This window comes from Chelonoidis abingdonii, chromosome 8 (genome assembly GCF_003597395.2).
Source record: "Chelonoidis abingdonii isolate Lonesome George chromosome 8, CheloAbing_2.0, whole genome shotgun sequence".
NCBI classification, from domain to species: domain Eukaryota; kingdom Metazoa; phylum Chordata; order Testudines; family Testudinidae; genus Chelonoidis; species Chelonoidis abingdonii.
In genome coordinates, this window is record NC_133776.1 from 38979744 (window position 1) to 39000951 (window position 21208).

Genomic DNA, 21208 nt, shown 5'->3' on the forward strand with positions numbered 1-21208 from the left:
ACATTTACCCAGAACCAACCGCGACAATAATGATTCAACCCAGAATTCCAAGGGGCGGGGGAGACTGCGGGAGCTATGGGATAGCTATGGAAGAGCTACCCACAATGCAACGCTTCAGAAATCGACGTTAGCCTCAGACCATGGACGCACAACGCCGAATTACTGTGCCTAGTGTGGCCGCATGAATTCGAATTTATAATATCAGTTTTATAAAACCGATTTTAGCTAATTCGATATTATCCTGTAGTGTAGACGTGGCCTAACTCCCTGTCAGTTTCTAGTCATGATTTCATAAACAGCGTATTGATATCTAAGGCATTATCTTGCAGTCTTCTTTCAGGCAGAATTCCCATTGAAATTCAATGAAATCCAGTGGATTTGCTTGACTAAAGATTGCAGGATCAGACCTTTATTGTGGTGTTTTAAGGAGGCCCATACTCATGTGAAGATGGGAGAGTAACAAAACATGCAAATTGAACTCTACACCTTCACTATCTAGGTCAAATGTCACAGCCACTTAATTTCAACTGATTTTTGTGGGGATGACTCAAAGACACTTAATAGGAATCAGAAGTACAACAAGTTGCATCCAACTAACTGGATTCAACAAAATCCTGGAGTTGCTTTTGCTTGTATTTCAGTGGAATTCAACAATTTGGCCAGAACAGAAACTGTCCCCTTTTCTTTGAGAGCAACAAGTCTAAGACACAGTCTGAAAACTAGAGCCTATTTAGATGAGTGGCCATAGAAGTAAGAGGGTTTTCACATATAGAAGTAAGAGGGGAATTTAGCTGAGTGTGGGGGTATTCCAGTAGTATTTCAGGGGGAGCATATATGAATTTTTCAGGCTTAAAATGTCTGTATCAACACCAAACACTTCTAAAATTTGATGTTTTTAAGTCTGAAGACTAATATGGATTTAATATTTGGTTTATTAAAACAGCCTCTATAATATGATCTGAAGTGTCTCAGAACAGTTAGTTTCCATTCCTGAAAGCAGATGCTAAAGTGAATTTGCTCTTGATGACTACGTGAACAGAACACAGCAGAGAATCGCTCAGCGATAGCCATGTTGGAACATTGTCAGAGGTCAAGTAGAAACACCCCCACTAGCTCCTTTTGTGGCTTCCGTTATGTTGTGCTATTTATACTGCTTGAAATGATAAACTGAGACACTAGTGTATAATTTAAGTGTAGTTTTAGTGTGAATAGTTAAAGGCAGGGTAGCAACGGCCACTATTTATTTATATAATGCATTTCTAAAGAGAGACTTACTTCATACGCTGGAACTGCAGCCCAAGAAATTATTTAATATACATTAAAATTATATACTTGTCACAGTTTATCATCCGAAATCATAAATACAATATACTACGGTTTACTTAGGGTTACACAAGGTTTGTAATGTAAACATACCTGTTTCAGGTCTAGGTGTGATTAGATTAGTAGGAAAAAAATTATTGGCTGCCAGTAAGGACCTTAATCTGGGCTGAGAAGGGAGAGAGCCCCACTGCGCTAGGCATTGCGTGCACACAAAATGCAAAGATGGCCCCTTTCTCCAGGAGGTTTCCCATTTAAAAATGCATGCACACTTGCTGTGCGGCAAAACCCGTGTTTGTGCATGTGAATAGGCAGTAAGGCATGAAACAGAAATGTCAGTTTTTGAGTTTCATTGGTGCACATGCATTTTAAAAACAAATCATGGGTCCTAATACAGTCCTTGCTCAACTTTACTGAAGTCAATGGAGTTTCACTGCGGTGAATTTGGTCCATTATCTTTGTCATTGGGCCAGTGTCTGTTTCCACTTTAGTCTGTGACACAAATTCAAGTGGCTTCAATGGGGACCGGATCAGGCCATTATGTTAAAATTAAGCAAACCTATGGTCTATAATTGACTGATACACGGCATAGTTTGCTATACCAACAGGAGTTCAGCAAGCTTGTGTTCTGTCATCATCATTGTTCGATATCGGCATTGGTTGATAAGCCTGAGGAGGCAAGTGTTCAGTGGCATTGGGCTGAACACCATTCTGCTCCAAGATCTCAACTACACAGATGATGCTGTGCTGTTTGCTCAGTTGGGTGAATTGCTGCAGTTTATGGATAATCTGGCTAGTTAAGAAGCAGTGCACAATGGGTTGGTTATTAATCTGGATAAAACTAAGTTCCTGGCCATTACCATCAAGCAACGTCCAGTTCCAGATCCTGTATTAAATTATCCAGGCAGGACACTGAGCAGGTGGCAACTGTCAAATATTTGGGCAGTGTCCTAGTGCTGGAGGATGCTTTAAAGATGTGCACAATCGTATGGCAGCTCCTGCTGCCACGTGAGGACATCATGATATCAAGCTTGCTAAGAAGCTGCAGATCTATAGAACCACAGTCATGCCAATTCTATTGTATGTGACAAATTGACATTTTCAATTCTTGTCGTATTTGGCAGCTCCTCCATGTCCAGGGGCAGGACAAGCCAACCCAGCAACTGCCTACATAAGAAATGGTTTGAGAGCTCTTTTATTTTTTTTTTCTTTCTCATATGGACATCACATTAGAATGGAAGAACAATAAATTCCAAAGTGTGTACACCACGGAATGCTGGTACATGGCTGGCAATCATGGGGGAGTCAAAGGCGTCTGTGATATGGCAAGATTGCCAGTGATGGGCTAAAACTGAATATACAACCAGGCCATGTTAAGCACCTTGACAGAGATACTGAAAGGTGAACTGTCAGGCTGGAAGGAGGTTACTAGTGGAGTTCCTCAGGGACTGGTTTGGGGACCAATCTTATTTAATCTTTTTATTACTGATCTTGGCACAAAAGTGGGAATGTGCTAATAAAGTTTGCGGATGACACAAAGCTGGGAGGTATTGCCAATACAGAGAGGGACCGGGATATCCTACAGGAAGAGCTGGATGACCTTGTAAACTGGAGTAATAGTACAAGGATGAAATTTAATAGTGAAAAGTGCAAGGTCATGCATTTAAGGATTAATAACAAGAATTTTTGCTATAAACTAGGGACCCATCACTTGGAAGTAACAGAGGAGGAGAAGGACCTCGGTGTATTGGTTGATCACAGGATGACTGAGTCACCAATGTGATATGGCTGTGAAAAAAGCTAATGCGGTCTTGGGATGCATCAGGAGAGGTATTTCCAGTTCAGCAAAGATAAGGAGGTGTTAGTACCATTATGCAAGGCACGGGTGAGACCTCATCTGGAATACTGTGTGCAGTTCTGGTCTCCCATGTTTAAGAACAATGAATTCAAACTGGAACAGGTGCAGAGACGGGCTACTAGGATGATCCGAGGAATGGAAAACCTGTCCTATGAAAAGAGACTCAAAGAGCTTGGCTTGTTTAGCCTAACCAAAAGAAGGCTGAGGGGAGATATGATTGCTTTCTATAAATATATCAGAGGGATAAATATCAGGGAGAGAGAGGAATTATTTAAGCTCAATACCAATGTGAACACAAGAACAAATGGATATAAATTGGCCATCGGGAAGTTTAGACTTGAAATTAGACAAAGGTTTCTAACCATCAGAGGAGTGAAGTTCTGTAATAGCCTTCCAAGGGGAGCAGTGGAGGCAAAAGACATATCTGGCTTCAAGACTAAGCTTGATAAGTTTATGGAAGGGATGGTATGATGGGATAGTCTAATTTTGACAATTAATTGATCTTTGGCTATTAGTGGTAAATATGCCCAATGGCCTGTGATGAGACACTAGATAGGGTGGGATCTGAGTTACTACAGAGAATTCTTTCTTGGATGTCTGGCTGGTGAGTCTTGCCCACATGATAAGGGTTTAGCTGATCGCCCTATTTGGGGCCGGGAAGGAATTTTCCTCCAGGGCAGATTGGCAGAGGCCCTGGGGGTTTTTCACCTTCCTCTGCAGAGTCAGGCGCAGGTCACTTGCTGTAGGATTCTTTGCACCTTGAAGTCTTTAAACCACAAGTTGAGGACTTCAATAGCTCAGACAGGTCAGGGGGGTTGTTACAGGAGTGGGTGGGTGAGGGTCTGTTGTGCAGAAGATCAGACTAGGAGATCATAATGGTCCCTTCTGACCTTAAATTCTATGAGATCCACCCAGGTGGTCAGTCTGCAAGTAGGCCACATCGCTTCAGGATTCCCCATGATAATGATCCATCTCAGGATCCCAGTTGTAATTCTTAGGGTGAGCTCCCTAGTATTTTCTTTCTTTTTTAAAAAGAGAGAGCCAGTTACGCCCCAGGTTCTGCTGTTGCAAATTGGCAGAAGCTGGGTTGGACACTCCTGGTGGTATGAAGCTTGTAGGGAAGGAGCAGTACAAATTTCCCACCTCCAGTGGGAGATATGAAACTATCCTGTGCACCTCTGAAGTGGGGAAGGGAGCAGGCACAGGATAGCAGTGGGACATGGTCAGAAGATGTAATGGTTTAGCATAACTTCTTCAGAGTCTCTGCTGGCGGAAGCCCTGGGCAGAAGTATAAGCTGCTTCATCTGTGGGCTCCTATGAGTAGAGGCAGCAGTACAATCACCTGGCTTTCCCTGGAATGAATGGCTCCTGTGGGAGAGCTCCACAATGTTACAAAAAATAACGAGACAAAGAAATAGAGAGTAAATTTAAGGAATAAGTAAGAGATCTTTCAGGCTTTTAATTTTAGCTACATAATATCAGCAATGAAGATAGGTTACCCCATAATGCTATACCCAGATTTTATGTGAAACGTTTTTGATACCACATCATGTTTGATTTTGTGACTATATTCTTGTCACAGATCAGATGGAATCTCGCTTGGGTAGGTAAACCCAAGCTGTTTGTCCCGGCAATGGAAAAGAATGGGTTGCGGGGGATCAGGGGTTTAAAAAGGTGCAAGCTGCCTGCATCAGTCATCCTAGCAGGCAGCTTAGAGCCCGCCAGTAGATATCAAATAGTCAGTGATGGAAACAGACATTCCTTACAAATTCAGTGTGTATCCTGATGATATTAACCACTGCTTAATTTTGTAGTTGCTCTCCACAGTGGAACCCCTAGGGTAGAACAGCTGTTCTCCCCTACGCTTCTTTGCAGCTGCTGCAATGGGTAGCACTTTATATCCCCTCTGCTCATGGAAGGTGAACCTACCTCCTTCTGTGTATTAGATGTTGCAAACATTCATATAGAAATAACTTCTTTACAAAAGAGAGTCCACTGTGCACCACGCTCAGTTCTTGGCTAACGTTGTACGATGAACTGAAATCGCTGCCAGTCTACCATTGGGATACCTCTGAGGGTTTTAGCTGCTGGCACCAAAGTGACTCAGCAGTTAGACAGTTCATACAGTGGATCCAACTCAGGTCTTGAGGCAACTATTTGCAAGGTTTCCCTTGTCCAATTTCCTTATATTAGTGCTCTTCTTACACTGCTGCCTCCTCCTTCTCTTCCAGTTGTGTCAACAAAAACAGGATCTTGTAAGACTACACTATAAAAATATGCTCTGACATCTGGTATAAACTTAGGTTGCTGTTGCATGTGAATACAAGAATTTAAATATCCTGATTCATATTCTAAATATTGATGCAAATACGGCTGTCTACTGTGTAAGGTAAGTTTGTTTTTTTTTGTTTTTTGTTTTTTTGTTTTTTTGTTTTGTAGCCTAGCCACTGTTCTTTACTCAGTACTCAGTGCCACAAGGGCCTGGGCATGTGGATGCCAGTGTTCTAAGCACCGGGAGCATTAGGCTACATTTCCGATTTCTGTGGCCATACCATAGGATGATCAGATGGTAAATGTGAAAAATTGGGACACTTTTTTTGCAGGGTGGGGGGGCCTAATAGTTGCCTATATAAGACAAAGCCCCTAATCTTGGGGTGTCTGATTGCCCTAACATGTCCAGTCCCTGTTGCTACTTGTTGAAGGTTTAGATCCTCCATGTTCACAGCAGTGATGAGCTGTCCTCAATATCTCGGAAGACAAATTTGAATCAGCCCTCAAAAAGACTGAAATAAAAACTTTTATCAGCTAACTCTTTTTTTCAACAAATGGTAACTCTCTAATAGCTTTTGGCAATGTCAGCTACTGTCTCTGCTTTAGAGTAGTTTACACTCTTGAATAACAATCAACATGTGAAGGGTAGAGGAAAGATACAATTTGAGGGCCCAATCCTGCGAAGACTTGCAAGTGTTTATCTTCAAGCATGAGACACATCCCACTGAAGTCGATGAGGCTATTCATGTCTTTAAGGGTAACCACATGGCAGCTACTTCAGGATATGTATAACTTTTTTTTATAAGCAACACATGGAAATGTATAACTTTTTGGTTTGAAATATGTATTTCAACTATTCCAGTGGATCATTAGCCTTAATCTGCTGGCTAACTACATGTAGACATCCTAGATGAAGTAGATCTTGTGAGGGTACTAGTGGGAGGAAACTGTAGAGGTGATTTACACATACATTTGGATATAGTGTCTCTCTGGTAGAGGGCTTCATGGAGGAAGATGTGTTGAAGGCTGTGGAAGAAACAGGTGGATGGGTGGGGCTACAGTAAGTGAAAAGCAGAAGAGGCGGGGGGATGTGGTAAGAGATAAAAGTGGACAGGTGGGGGAGTTACAGCTGTGAAGAGCCTCTGGTTATGACAAGAAGCTTGAACTGGATACAGTACAAACAGGGGAACCACTGGAGAGATTCTGAGAGGGTGGCCTGGTCAGAATGACCAGAGAGGAAGATGGTCATAGCAGCAGCATTGTGTATGGATTGGAGGCAGTGTAGAGAAGTGTTCAGCAGGCCAAAGAGAAGGACTTTGCGGAAATCAAGACCAAGGATAAAAGTCTGACTTAGAATTACACCATAGCTTATTAAAACAGAAATCACACGTATAAAATAACTGCCGAACCAGTGAAAAGAAAGTTAGTCTATTTGTTTTTTGATCATTTTTCTCAGCTTGAACAGAGAACAGATGGGTCAGTTTACTTTTACAGTCTGTGTCTAGTCAGTTTCACTTTCTTGTGCTCACTCACACAATGCTGTAATGATTAGACTGCAAACACTGTTACTGGTAGTGGGGGAGAACACCTTGAAACTAGAAAAAGGAGTGAATCATTTTTAGTAAGCTTAAGCATTTGAAAAACTTTATAAAACCTACCTTTTTGGGCTAAACTTGATCTGATGTTGTCCATTTCATGACAATTAGGGATTTATTTATATTCCAGCCATTTAATTCAATCCAGGCTCTCTAAACTGCAGATTGGCACAGCTCCTTAGTCTGTCTGCTTTGTTACACCATGTCCAACCTTAATTTATGTATTCAGTACATAACGCAAGTAGGGGTGCCATACACTTTTCTGAAGGTATCTCCAATTCCTGTGATACAACCCAGCTTTCTTACAAGGAAAACAAATGAGAAAAGAAATTTGGAGACATTAAAGAAATATATTCAAAATATTGTAAATATTTAGCAATGAAAGGTGAGAGGATTTAAAAGTATTGTACTAACGAGTTAATTTGTATCAGGGGTATCTTCATTTTAGCAAATTGGAAGTAACAATGAATTCATTAACTGGGGAGAAAGGACAGCAAATAGTGCCATCTAGCGTCCAGATTTGGGAGTAGTGAAACTGGAGGTTCTGTGCCAAACAAGAATACTCCTGACAAAATAATTTCTGATATGGTACATCATGCAAACTATAAAACACTTTCTTTAACAATGTTGGTAATTTGTATGGAGATGTAATTGCTTTAATCTTATAGGGGCAATTGTTTTACCTGTAATGAAGTCTAGAAGATTTTGATTACAACTGCCTGCATCTGATACTCCAAAACCTCATCAGAAGAAAAGGTTGTTTTGAAAAATCCTTAAAATGACTAAGGTCAACATTGTACTAGCTCCTTTTTTAATTGTTCCTTTCCAAAACTTGTCGGTTATCAAATTAAATATAATAAAATCATATTTAAGATAAAATCATGACATTTATAATCTAAGTGATCTGAAACAAAATGTCTGTACTATTAATTTTAGTAGCTCCTAGAGGCCTCTAGTATGGGAGTGGGGAGGGGACACGGTATGTACAGCCATGTAAATAGATTCCCTGCTCAAAGAGCTTACAATCTAAGGACCCAGGCCTGCAAATACTTACACAATTTCATCTACATTCTGAAAACAGTTCCATTGACTTCAGTGGGATTGCTCAGTGCATAAAGTTAAGTGGATGCATAAACCTTTTCAGCAGTGTGACTCCTTAATAGGCATGGGCACAGAAAATTGCCTGATACTGACTTGCAGGATTGGAGCCGTAGGCATAAAGGTTTACAGAATCAAGCCTAAGCATGTTTGCTGTACACCATTTTGAGAACTTAACGGGGAACTACTGGTATTGTGGAATGACGTGTGGACCCTGTCCTTGGCTAGATGGACTGCCTAAGAATTCTGCAGCTTAAAATAAGCTATTTCATAAACAAACAAAATATATCATATACCCTCAGCCTAGGGTGAGCCACAAACTCTTTGGGGAGTGTTGTGACTAGCTTCTGAAACCCTTTTGACTGTCTCCAGGTAATTGGAAATCAATTTACACAAAGTAAACTTCAGTTATACTACAACTCTCTAAAAGCAAATCCAGAGATAAGTAACTCAGTTTAAAATTCCACTATTACAGAAATCATTTACATATTTGCCTAGTTCTTGTACTCAGCTATAAGAATTAAAGGTATATAGCAATAGAAGTATATCTGCCTATACTTGCATCTCTTGGGAGGTAGGAGAGAGGGCAGCACATGACTACTTTCAAATACCAATAACTTATGGTCACAGCAGATGTTGCAATGCAACCCCTGCCAGAGGCCACACAGCTAAGAATATAGTATTAAATATCATATAGGAGAAAGAGGGAGATGGGTCCCAGCAGGCAGATAATAAAAAACGTTGCTTGAACACCACTTTCACCCATAAATGCACAAGGGCAAAGATGTAAATAACAAATATTGCAATTTATAAGTAAAGCTCTCAAGCTTATTCACATTGAATGAAGAATCAAGTCTGATGCCCTCTTTTCTTGGGCAGAACTGCCCTTGACTTCAAGGGCAGTTTTGCCTGGGTAACAAGTACAAGATTAGGCCCAGCATAAGTCAACCTGTGGTGTACTTGCACATTACATAGCCCTGTGCACTTTAAACATGGCCCTGAGCTGAGAGCCAAAATTCAGATCTAGATTTCACTCTTCCAAGTTCAGAGGGGTTTGATAGTGAAGTTCTAATTTGGCCCACTGTAGAGAAAAGGGCTAGCTGGATTTGGATCTGAACACTTCCAAACTGGCTACATATTGGTCTCTGGAGAATTAGTTCAGGCCTATTTCTATTGCAATACTTTTAACAGTCTCAGGTTCTACGTTTGAGGCTCAAATGGTAGAATAAGCCAAGGTTGTATTCATATGTCCTAGCTAGTGAATTATATTAAGTTTTATTGCTTATAGAGTAGTGACACTTTTTATAGTAGGTGCATAACTTCCTTTTAGAAGTGCCCAAGGTACAACAATGAATAAATGAAATAAAATTTTCTCTTAGCATATTTATGGAAAGTATGGTGTAGGTAGGTGACATTATTGTCCAAAATAGGGCCCTGTCTTTGAGCCATAGGAGATCTTAGCACTTCAATGGTGGATGAATGATTTATCCTCAGACTATGGCTGCCACCTGTGCAGGTACTGGAAGTGGAGAGGGAAGGAGGTCCTGGTGTCTGCTCCGCATCTAGCGAGCACACATGCATGACTGTTCGCAACTTGCCCAAAGAGTAAGGGGCAGTGAAGAGGTGTAATCTGTTGGTTGTGAATGTAACTTTTAATAAGGCTGCTGGGACATCTTGAACATGGCAGGGAGCCTAAAAACCCTAGCTAGTGGTCTGTGCTCTACCCTGCCCTGTACTGACTCTATGTGTGGTATTTAGAAAATCTTCTAACGTAGCAAAGATATAGTCATGATTAGGCTTTGGGAAAACCGCTTTAATATGAAGTTTTCCTCTGAATAGTGACGGTTGTGGCACTGCGGGTAGAGCTGTATGAATAACTGGATTTTTGGTTAGCTGAAAATGTCATTTTTTTTTTGTATGAAACAATGTTTCATTTTCAAGTTTTCTAAGGTTTTTGTAAATAAAATTGAAGTAAAATTTGAAGCTAAGTAATTTAAAAAAATAAATTTGTTTTGAAAATATCAACTTTTTATCTACTGGTGTTAGAATTTTGTTCTAGTAAAACAATCTGGCAGCGTCACATAATTTTTATCAGCCAACAAATGCAGATTTGGGATAAAAACTTCATCCAGTATTTTCCCCAGCTCTAATTGTGGGCTTCTGTGATTACTGGGTCAGAGTCTGTGCAGTGTCGCTCAGGAGGTGTGACTATCTTAATTCAAAATTTAGCTTACTATATAAATACTCTGTCTCTGAAACTTAAAGTTCAGTCGTCATTTCCAATAATGCACAACTGAAATAATTACACAATCTCTATAATGCAAGAAAAGACAATGAACGTGTACCTACAATTTGGTTTTTAGGGCAAGTGGCTTAAGCTTTCTCACAAATAAAGCAATAATTTCAGCATATTCTGGTGATTACAGATGATAATTATTATTCAGGTAATATTAGCTTATTAAGGTGTGACATCTTGTTTTAGGTGTTGTAACCTGTCATTTATTCTTTCAGTCTATTCATACTTATTTGGTAATTGCTTTGCTGAAGACCAGATTACATGTTGTTGAAATGTCACGTGTATTAAAGAATTGCCAAATAACTCTCAAACAAGCAAAAGTTATTCACTAAACTGAAGTGACAATAGTTCATGCATAAAGCAAGATTCCAACTTGTTTCTGATCCGATGCCTAATTTAAGGGCAAACTAGTTTTTGCTAAAATCAGAACCTTCTGTGCAGACCTTCATCCACAGTTTGTGAGCTTTGAAAAAGATTAGTTTAACTTTGTGGGATTTAAATCTAATATTTTTATGTTGCTGATTATAATAATTTAAATTATGTTTCACATAGGCTGGAAGATGTTTCCTATGAGACATCTGAATAAGCACTAGAGCTGTCTTAAGACAATTCCAGAAGCCTGTATTCATTGTGCCATTAAGATATTTCTGTTGTGAGAACACTTAATTCAGAACCTTGATGCTGCACATTCCACTTCCACAAAATAGTCAGTGGAAGCAGCTGGTGCTCAGCATCGCTCAGGTTCAAGACCCTAATCAGGTATTGCTACTTAAGATCACCTCTGTTTAAGGGAGAGGGACTGTTTCATAAAATGTTCAAACAACTAGCATTATTACTGCTTATGGACCAGTTGTGACTGGTGACTTTTTTTTATTTTATTTTATTTTATTTTATTTGACAGGTGAGGTACATATCCCACAGTCTCACAAATTCCAGTATATCTCTTCCTCCTTGTGGCCATGGCTGGTGTTTTCTGCTCTGTCTTGCCAGGACAGTAGCCCTGCTTCCATCCTCACAGCTTGTGTCTGCAGGTATCATCTGCTGTCACTGGCCCTATGGCCATGTAGGGAGTCCACTGCAGCTCTGCTGTCATGCCAGGAGTACAGGAACTGTTCAGCAGCAGGTGACCCACTGGCCCCCCATGGCTGGAGGCTCCACCTTGCAGTCCTGGCCAGGAGTCTTTGCCCTGCCAGGGCAACTGTAGCCTCCTCGCGTCTGGTGTCTTAGGCCCCTGGACCATACAGGGAGCCCCTCCAACCTCTCTGTGTCAGTTCTGAGAAGATGCCCTCTGCAGCCCTGCTGTCAGAATTGGCCCAAACTACTGCAATCCTGTCAAGACCTCACTAAATCGTGGTTACCAGAGCAACTGCATCATAAAGTGACTCCTGCGTATAGTAAATTGCCATGGTAAAAAGGCAGCTTCCTGGGGCACTATTTTCTATACCACAATTTGAGCCTCACCCACAGCACTACATTTGCTGGCATTGCATTTCACTATGCAGACAGTGAGTTACCTGACAGATTTAAATCAAATCCCAAGTGCATAGCTGTCTTTTAAAAATTTGTATATACACAAAAAATGTAGCTTTGGGGAATTAGCTGCTGAACTCTTTGGTTAGACCCTTGTTTAGGGGAATGAGCTGCTAAAGGCCCTCAATTGAGAATCCCCATTGTGCTAGGCCCTGTACAAACATATTATAAGGCTTGCCCCACTTGAGATAAAAGCCAAAGCAAAATGTGTGTGCAGATGCAACCTTTTCAGGAGGAGTTATGATCCAGAATTAGTTTGGATCCACCTATAGTTGTTACTGAGTTTTAAATTGGGATGATATTAGGAACACTAGACTCTATCTTACATGGCCCCATTCTTGTAGTATCTGAGCACCTCATAATCTTTAATGTGTGTATCCTCTCAGCACCCTGTGAGGAAGGGAAGTGTCATTTTACAGAAAGGTTCTCTGTTCTCAGTGCCCAAAGTGACTTTCCCCAGATTATACAGCCTGTGACAGAACAGGGGACTTGTACCCCTAACCTCTGGACCATTCAGCTCCTCAAAAGCTAGCTGTGGCCTGCTGGCTCCACAGTGACCAGTCTGTACTAAAGACTTTTCCAGTTCTTTACTCATAAAGAATGAGTCCACTTTGATCAAACAATTGAGTTTCTAAATGTTGAGGTTGTCTGCTTTTTAAAATAGACAGTTTCCTGGCCCCTGAAAATGTTCTCTTTCAAAAATATAGTTGGCAGAAAGGTGACCCTTGGTGGCCAGATGGAAGTGAAATTTCCTAACCCTATTTGTTTTTGGTAGAGGTCTCAACAACCTGCTGACCCGTCAAGACAAATCACCAAGTTTGCATCGTGGTAGCTTGTTGTCAGTGAGCAGAAAACTCTATTGGAATGCTACTTTTCCCACTGCTCTTTCCTGCTCCTGCACAACTCTGCATGAAGCAACTTGCTTTATGACTCCACATGAATGATTTTCTCTGATGGAAAATTGATCTAGCTCAAAACAGGATTAGGGAGCTTGGCACTTCCCTTTCATTGTAGGACAAAGAAACATCCACCCTGGGACACTTGGCTTCAATAGTCAATTCAGATGCTTGCTGTCTATAAATGGTATCTTGCCTACCTACACCCATTCTTATCAGATAAGACTGCATTGTGGCCTTGCCTGTGTTGTTAACTCTTGCTCTGGCATATAGGCTCCAGACACTGAAAGGCTTCAATAGGCAGCCTATGAAACACTACATGTCTTTTGCAGGAAATTCCTTGAGACTTTTGATAATCTGGTCATATCAGTGAGGAAAAGAGGCATAGAAGACATGGACAATTCTAACTGATAAGCATAACAGAATATCTTTTGTAAAATACTGAGAGTTCAGCACATCATCATATGTTGATGGGGAAAATACAACCAAGTGCTGATGCCAAGTGTCATAGTGGGTATGCCTTCACTATGGAGTTAGCCCCAATGATTGGTACTTGGACCTGAAAACCAGGGTTAGCCTAGCCCAGGTATGAGAAGCCACACTGCAAAACCATACCATACCTTACCTTACCATCTCCATGCATTGGTGTGTGTTGCTAAGTCTTCTGGGACCATATCCCATGGTTCTTTGTGCTGCAGTAAGCGAGGCCATTCGGTGAATTGTGGGAGAAGTTGACTGCCCTTCTGGGGGGTGGGGTGTATGCACGCAAAGGGAGATTGTGGGAAGGCATTGTAGGACTATCAGCACTTCAGTGCAGTGAGTACATAGGCTAAATCAAAGTGGGAAGGTTACCAGCTAAAGTGAAACCTGTACTCTTACCCATACCCCCACTGTGCTAGCTAACCTGGGTTGAAAGCACACCTAAGATAGGATAGGAAGTTTTAGATAACCTATACCACTAGTGACCTAATATCAGTAGTGACTGAGAGAACTACAATGAATGACTGAATCTTGCAAATTAGCAAGTATAAGTGATAAAAGAATAGGGGATCATCAAAAAATTTACTTGATTGGTTTGTTTTTTAAATTGTAGTTTAAATGACTGATTAGAATGCACTTGCTTTGAAGTATCTTATAAATAAATAATGGACCAGATTCTATTTTGCAATCCAGCTCCTTTGTTTCCTCTTCTGAGCCAACTGCCATAGCTATAGCAGACATCCTGGGAAGTGGGAGGTGTTGGGGGTAGGAGAGGAGGTGTGTCAAGAACAAATCATGCCAAACCATAACTCCTTTCTATCAGTTCTCAACTGGCCTAGGATCTGCAGGTAAAATAGCTGGCTGTCATGATTTAAAGCAATCCCTACCCTACTCTAACTTCATCAGGGCCAAAGTAACTACACAACTGGGGAAAATGTAACTTGCTTCTTGACATCCCTGAACCCCATGTTCCTGTACTGAGTAGATGTTGGAGAAAACCTGGCCCAATGGGATGCTAATATGATACTTATTGGAGCATCTGCTCTTCTGACCTGAATCAGATTCCAATTATACTAAACAGAAAACACCCCCATGTATGCCTACACAGCAATAAAAGACCCATGGCACAGCTAGGGCTGGCCTGGCTCAACTGACTTTGAACTCATAAAGATCAGGCTATGGGGCCTCAGAGCCCAGACTCCGGCCTGAGCCCACATATCTACACTGCTATTTTGAGCGCCTCAGTTTTAGCCCCAAAGCTGACCCGGTCTCTGAGACTTGAGGCCATGGATTTTTTTTATTGCAAAGTAAAGATACCCCAAGTGACTTCATTGGGCTTTACAGCAAACCATTAAACCTCTGAGATTAGATCTTGCTGAAAAATAGAATTTGTGTCCTGCTGGGAATTTCAAAATTTGGTTAAATTCTGAATCTGAAGAGTAAAAAACACAGACCCTTTTCCAAAAATAAATAACAATAATCTGAAATTTTGATTCAACCTTAGTGAAATGTTTAAGCAACACTAAAACAATTTACAATAAAAGTCAAAATAAAATAAAGTCAAAATAACATGTTTTAACCTTGTCAAATGAAATATTTCACTTTCCCATGAAACATTTTGGTTTTAATCAAATCAGCATTTTCTGATGGAAAATCTTCAACCAGCTCTAGCTGAGATGTAGGGAAGCGACACAATTTGTTATGGAAGTTATAGACCGGGAGGTTTAGGGAAGTGCAGATTAGTGAAATTCTGAGGTAAAATGAGTTTCTGCCAGCCAACAGAAATAATGATCAGGAATAGAGAAATAGAAGAAAGTAATTGTGTAGGTCTTTTGTTTTCATGAAAATTTCCATTTATGCAGCAGTTTTAAAAAAACCCAACAAAACAAAACTATTTTCCTGCTATCTACATTTGTCACAAAAGGATTTACAATATTTCTTTACATTTAATTTTCCTTAAGGCAGCCAGCTAAGTTAATGTTATACAGTTGTAAAATTTAAAGTTTTAATTGTAATTTGAAACTTGTCTAATCTGAGGGTATTTAACATACATATTTTAACCAGTAAATAATTCAGAAAAAAACTTTTTTTATTAAACCTAATTTTTTGTTTCCTTTTTTTTCATGCCCCATTTTTATCTTCAGTTTCCATATTTCAAACCAAATAACCAAGGTTCTTTATATTTATACTGTAGTAAGCATTTTCCTCATACAGTAATTACTGTAGAACTAAAATTATGTAAATTAGACATTTTGCTTCCTTATAGCATGTCTTTGTACAGTGAGACATTAGGAATATGGATGTTTTGAGAGTTTCATGAATTGTTTTACAGGAAAGGCTACAGAAGTTGTGAAATGAGGACTTACATTACCGAAGGCACATCCTATAACTCCTCACCTTAACCAATTCAGGTAAAACACGGACCAGTTTGTAAAGACATTTTCAATATTATTGTTTTAATAGTGTTGTGAGGGTGAATAGTCTTGTAGTTAGGGCACTGGACTAATACTTTTTGGAGGTTTAATTCCTGGCTTTACCACAAACTTCCTTTCTCTTCAGCAAGTCACTTAATCTCTGTTCTTCTGTGCTGTCACAGGTAGGTTACTTTAAAGAACTAACTGAAGCAACCTTGGAACCATTAGCAATTATCTTTAAGAACTCCTGGATGTCCCAGAAAACTGGAGAAGGGCAAATATAGCACCTGTCTTTAAAAGGGGGAACAAAGAGGACCTGGGGAATTTATAGATCAGTCAACCTAACTTCAATACCTGGGAAGATACTGGAACGCATTATTAAGCAATCAATTTGTAAGCACCTGGAGAATAATAGAGATATAACGAATAGTCATCAGCATGTATTTGTCAAGAACAAATCATGACAAACCAACCTAATTTCCTTCTTTGACAGGGTTACTGGCCTACTGGATATGGGGAAAGCAGTAAGTGTGATATATCTTAATTTTAGTAAGGCTTTTGGCACAGTCCCATATGACAGTCTCATGACCATATTTGCATAGTTTGCTTTAGATAAAATTACTATATGGTGGGTGACAACTCGTTGAAAGATGGTACTCCAAAAAGTAGTTATCAGTGTTAAACTGGGGGCATATATCTAGCTGGGGTCCTGCAGGGGTCAGTCTAGGGTCTGGTACTGTTTGACATTTTCATTAGTAACTTGGCTAATGGAGTGGCAAGTATGATTAAAGTTTACAGATGACACTAACCTGGGAGGGGTTGCAAGCACTTAGGAGGGCAGGATTAGAATGACCTTGACAAAAAGGAGAATTGGTCTGAAGTCAGAATGATGAAATTCAACAACGAGTGCAAAGTGCCTCATTTAGGAAGCAAAAATCAAATGCACAACTACAAAACTGGGCAATAACTGGCTGGGTGGTAGGATTATTGAAAAACATCTGGGTATTATAGGGGATCACAAATTGAAGATGAGTCAACAATATGATGCAATTGCAAAAAAGGCTAATATCATTCTGGGGTTTATTAACAGGAGTGTTGTGTATAACATACAGGAGGTAATTGCCCCACTCTACTTGGCACTCGTGAGGCCTCAGCTGGAGGACTGTGTCCAGTTTTGGCTACCACACTTTGGGAAAGATGTAGGTAAACTGGAGAGAATCCAGAGGACAGCAACAAAAATGATAAAAGGTTTAGAAAAGCTGACCTATGAAGAAAGGTGAAAAAAAATTGGGTATGTTTTAGTCTTGAGAGAAAGAGAGGGGCTGAGGGGGGACCTGATAAGTCTACGAATATGTTAAGAGGTGCTACAAAGAGGACGGTGATCAATTGTTCTCCATGGCCACTGAAGGTAGGAGAAGAAGTAATGGGTTTGATCTGAAGCAAGGGAGATTTAGTTTTGAAATTAGGAAAAAATGTCCAACTATAAGGGTAGTTAAGCTCTGAAATAGGCTTCTGAGACAGATTGTGGAATCCCCATCATTGGAGGCTTTTAAAAGCAGATTGGACAAACACCTGTCAGGGAAGGTCTTGGTGTCCTTGGTCCACCAGAGCACAGGGGGGCTGGATTGGATGACTTCTCGAGGTTCCAGCCGTACATTTCTATTATTCTGTGATGTAACTGATCTGCAAATAAAGGATTTGGGTTCTGGGGCTGTTATTTCAGCACCTAGCATAAACACTTTATGTGCACCAAAAATGTGTATACCAAAAACATTTTGGATTTTAGATGTATTAAAAGGGTTGGAGCTGAAATTTTACTTAAAAGGAAAGATGGTTGAATGTCTGAGGTGGTGGACTGGGACTAAGGAGAGCTGGGTCAAGTTCCTAGTACTGCTACAGATCTCTTGTGGTTTTTCAGACAATCCACTTACCGCTGTACTGAAGTTGCCATCTATAACACGGAGACATGAATGCTACCTTTAGCTGCGTTGTGAAGAGTAAGCTGTCTGTATTTGTATAACACCCAGCATGACCTGTAGATGCTACAATAATAATAATATTAATAAAAAATCTAGAAATAGCAAGCGTAGGAAAATATCCAGTTGGCTATAACAGTGTAGATCTCCAAGGCTGGGTACAAGCATCTTCCAAACTGTTTCAGCTGCTTTTTAGAAGAGAAGCAGTGAGTATGCACATTTGCTTGGAGAGCTTGTTAGTCCACTGTGACTGGTTGTATAAGTAGGTCTGCTCAGTGATGTGCACTGAATTCAAGTCAGTCTTATGGGATGTCTTCACATGGGAGAGAAGAATGGATTATGAAATGCTTGATTGTTTGGAGAAACATTACCCTCTAGGGTACAGTTACATTGTAACAATGACAAATATACTGGCAATCCTTTCTGTACATTTGCCTAGTAATACACCTGAGACAAATTCAAAAGAGGTTATTTGGCTACCTGGGCTGTTAATGCCATAATCACCTTTCAGAGGAACCATTGTGGTTTCTGAACATTTCCCTCTGACACGTCTCTCTATCTGATGACAGGCTATATCTGAATGGTTAGCTAAAATTAAACCTTTCTCTTTCCTCTTAATTACAAACAGTTATTAGTATGTGGTGGGCGGGAGAGAAGGGGAATGTCCAAAAAGGGACCCTGTTTTTAAGAGATTGCAATACAACACATTGTTTTACATAAAATATGTTGAAGGGGATTTTAAAGGTCAGTAATTTTCATCATTGCCGAGCCTAAGTAAAGAGGCAAAGTTCCAGGAGGAATCAGAGGCCAAGGAGAAGAAAATTGGCCTACACAAACTGAGGCTGTAACTACATTGAAATTTCAGTACCAATGCAACCCCCCTAGTGAAGACACATTTTACACGGGTGCATCACTATTTGGGTTTCTGAAAATGTGTTTGCACTGGGGCAGCTATACCAGGTGCTAAAAAACAGTGGAAAAAAAGACCTTATTGGGCTTCTCAGGAACTACTAAGCTGAGGATAAAAACAGGGCCGTCCTTAGCCATAGGCAGAATAGACAGTCACGTAGGGCCCCACTCTGCCTGAGGGCACCACTCTGCAGGGAGCCCAGACAGACGGGAAGCAGTGGAGCATGTAAGAGCAGGGCTGCTGGGTCCTAGAGAGAGCAGAATTTTGCACAGTCTGAGGGAGGGGATTCGCTGCTGGGGCCCTGGGAAGGGGAGGGTGTAGGGGTTGGGGAAGGAGCTCACCTGTGAGTGTGACTCTTTCCCCCTGCTGAGGTGAGGTGAGGCAGGCTCTGTGGCTCTGGAACCAGTATCCTTTGTTGTCCCCCATAACATCCATTCTTCTCCGTCCCTGCCCCACGGAGCACCCCACCTTTCTCCCTCCTCCCAAGGAGCATCCCTGTCTCTCTCCTCCCTCCCCTCCATCAGGGCTGGGTTGGGTGAGGTGCTGGGGGGTAGGTGGGGAGAAGAGGCTGGCTGGCTGCCTCCTGAGGAATGAAAGTGAAAGTAACTCACTTCCTCGGCAGCGAGCCAGGATTGGAATGTCACACAGGGCTGGGCTGGGGTTAGCCAGATGTGTGAAAAATCAGGATAGGGGATTGGGGTAGGGTGAGCAGATATCCCTATTTTATAGGGACAGTCCCAATTTTGGGGTCTTTTTCTTATATTGGCTCCTTTTACCCCCCCCCATCCTGATTTTTCACGGTTGCTCTCTGGTCACTCTAGGTGGGGGCAATTGGTGCCTATATAAGAAAAAGCCCCAAATATCAGGACTGGCCCTATAAAATCAGGACATCTGGATCTGGTCACCCTAGCTGGGGAGCACCTTTCCCCTGGGCTGGCAGCTGCCAGCGATTCATCTCATCCGGGGGGAGCTACACAGGGCAGGATGAGCTGCTGTGGCTCCATGGGTGACTTGTCTGAGATCAGATGCTGTGCTAAATTCACCATGGTCCGTATTGGTAAGGCTGGTGGTTGTGCCCATTGGCGTGTGATTGGACCTGAGGGTTTGCTGCTGCTGTTGCCACTCTGCACCCCAAGAGGTGGATTTTGGGGTCCTGCAGTTTTCCACCTATCTCCTCCTCTACTGCAGTTGTTGGACCAGCAGGCTGGGGGTGAGCCAAGCATGAAAGCAGTACCGCGTTGCATTTAGATTGTCATTTAACAACTTTGTTGCCAAAATTCTTGCTAACAATCCTGAATCCAATTTCAATATATTTTTTTTAAAAAAATCAATATCTTAGCCAGAACAGAAAATTAAGTTGTTGACAATTATTAGTGACAGGTTTGGTCTGAGGCAGGGAGTGGGCCAGTTTTCATCAGAGAAACAAAAAATGTTGACTGACTTTCCTATAGCTTGTTACTCCTGATAAGAGCCCTCCAACAACTGTAATATGCTCATCTCCTTACTAGTGTATAAAGCAGGGGTCGGCAACCTATGGCACACGTGCAAAGTGGCAGGTGAGCTGATTTTTGATGGTATGCAGCGGCAGCTGAGCGGCTCAGCCCATCACTGCTCTGGGGTTCCGGCTGCTGCCCTATTGCCAGCTGGGATACCAGCCATCGGCCACACTCAGCACCTGCTGCTGGCCTGGGGACCCCCAAGGAACCCAGGCTGGCAGTGGGCTGAGCAGGACCGGTGAAGACCTCAGATAATAACAATGGTTGAGATATCATCTGAGGAAGTTTATGAAGCATTGGTTGCTTATTTCGGAAGAAGCCAGGCCGATCCAAAAGCTAAAAGTGAAGCACAGTCATTGGCCTCTGAAATGGCTTCAAGTTTGCTGCCAGTCTGGGTAATGGTGCCAGCAGCACTCTTGCCTTACTGCTACTCAAGGTTCTGGCTAATGCAGAGCCCCAATGATATGCAACTTGAGTCAGGAGCCTTAGCTAAACCGGCCCCACTTTTTAGCCTCCTGCCAGAACATGGGTGAAAGAAGCAGGTTACAGCAAGAGCTTAGCACAGGCACTGAGGGGTTGGCCAAAATTTCCAGGTGGGGGGTTGAGTGGCTCAGTCTGCTGCCAGTCTGGGGTGCCAGCAGCACTCAGCCTACTGCTACTCCGGGGTTCCGGCTGCTGGCCCCTTTCCAGTCAGGAGCCCAGCCTCCGGCCCCACTCTGCCTCCTGCTAGCCTGGGTGAGCAGAATCCCAGGCTGGTAGTGGGCTGAAGGGGGCTGGCGGCCGGGATCCTGGCTGGCAGGAGTTGGTGGTCAGAACCCCAGACCAGCAGCGGGCTGAGCAGGTCCTGAGATCCTTGTCTAGGGTTCCAGTCACCAGCCCCACTCAGCCTGCTGCCGGTCTGGGGTTTCATTTACTCAGCTGGCAGTTGCCTGAGCAGGACCAGTGGCCAGGACTTTGCCACTCGTATTCTACTAAGTGTATATTCTAACGAGTGTACATTGCCACTTGTATTCTACTGACAATTCCTGTAACAGTAGCATCAGGAGAACGGAGTTTCTCAAAATTAAA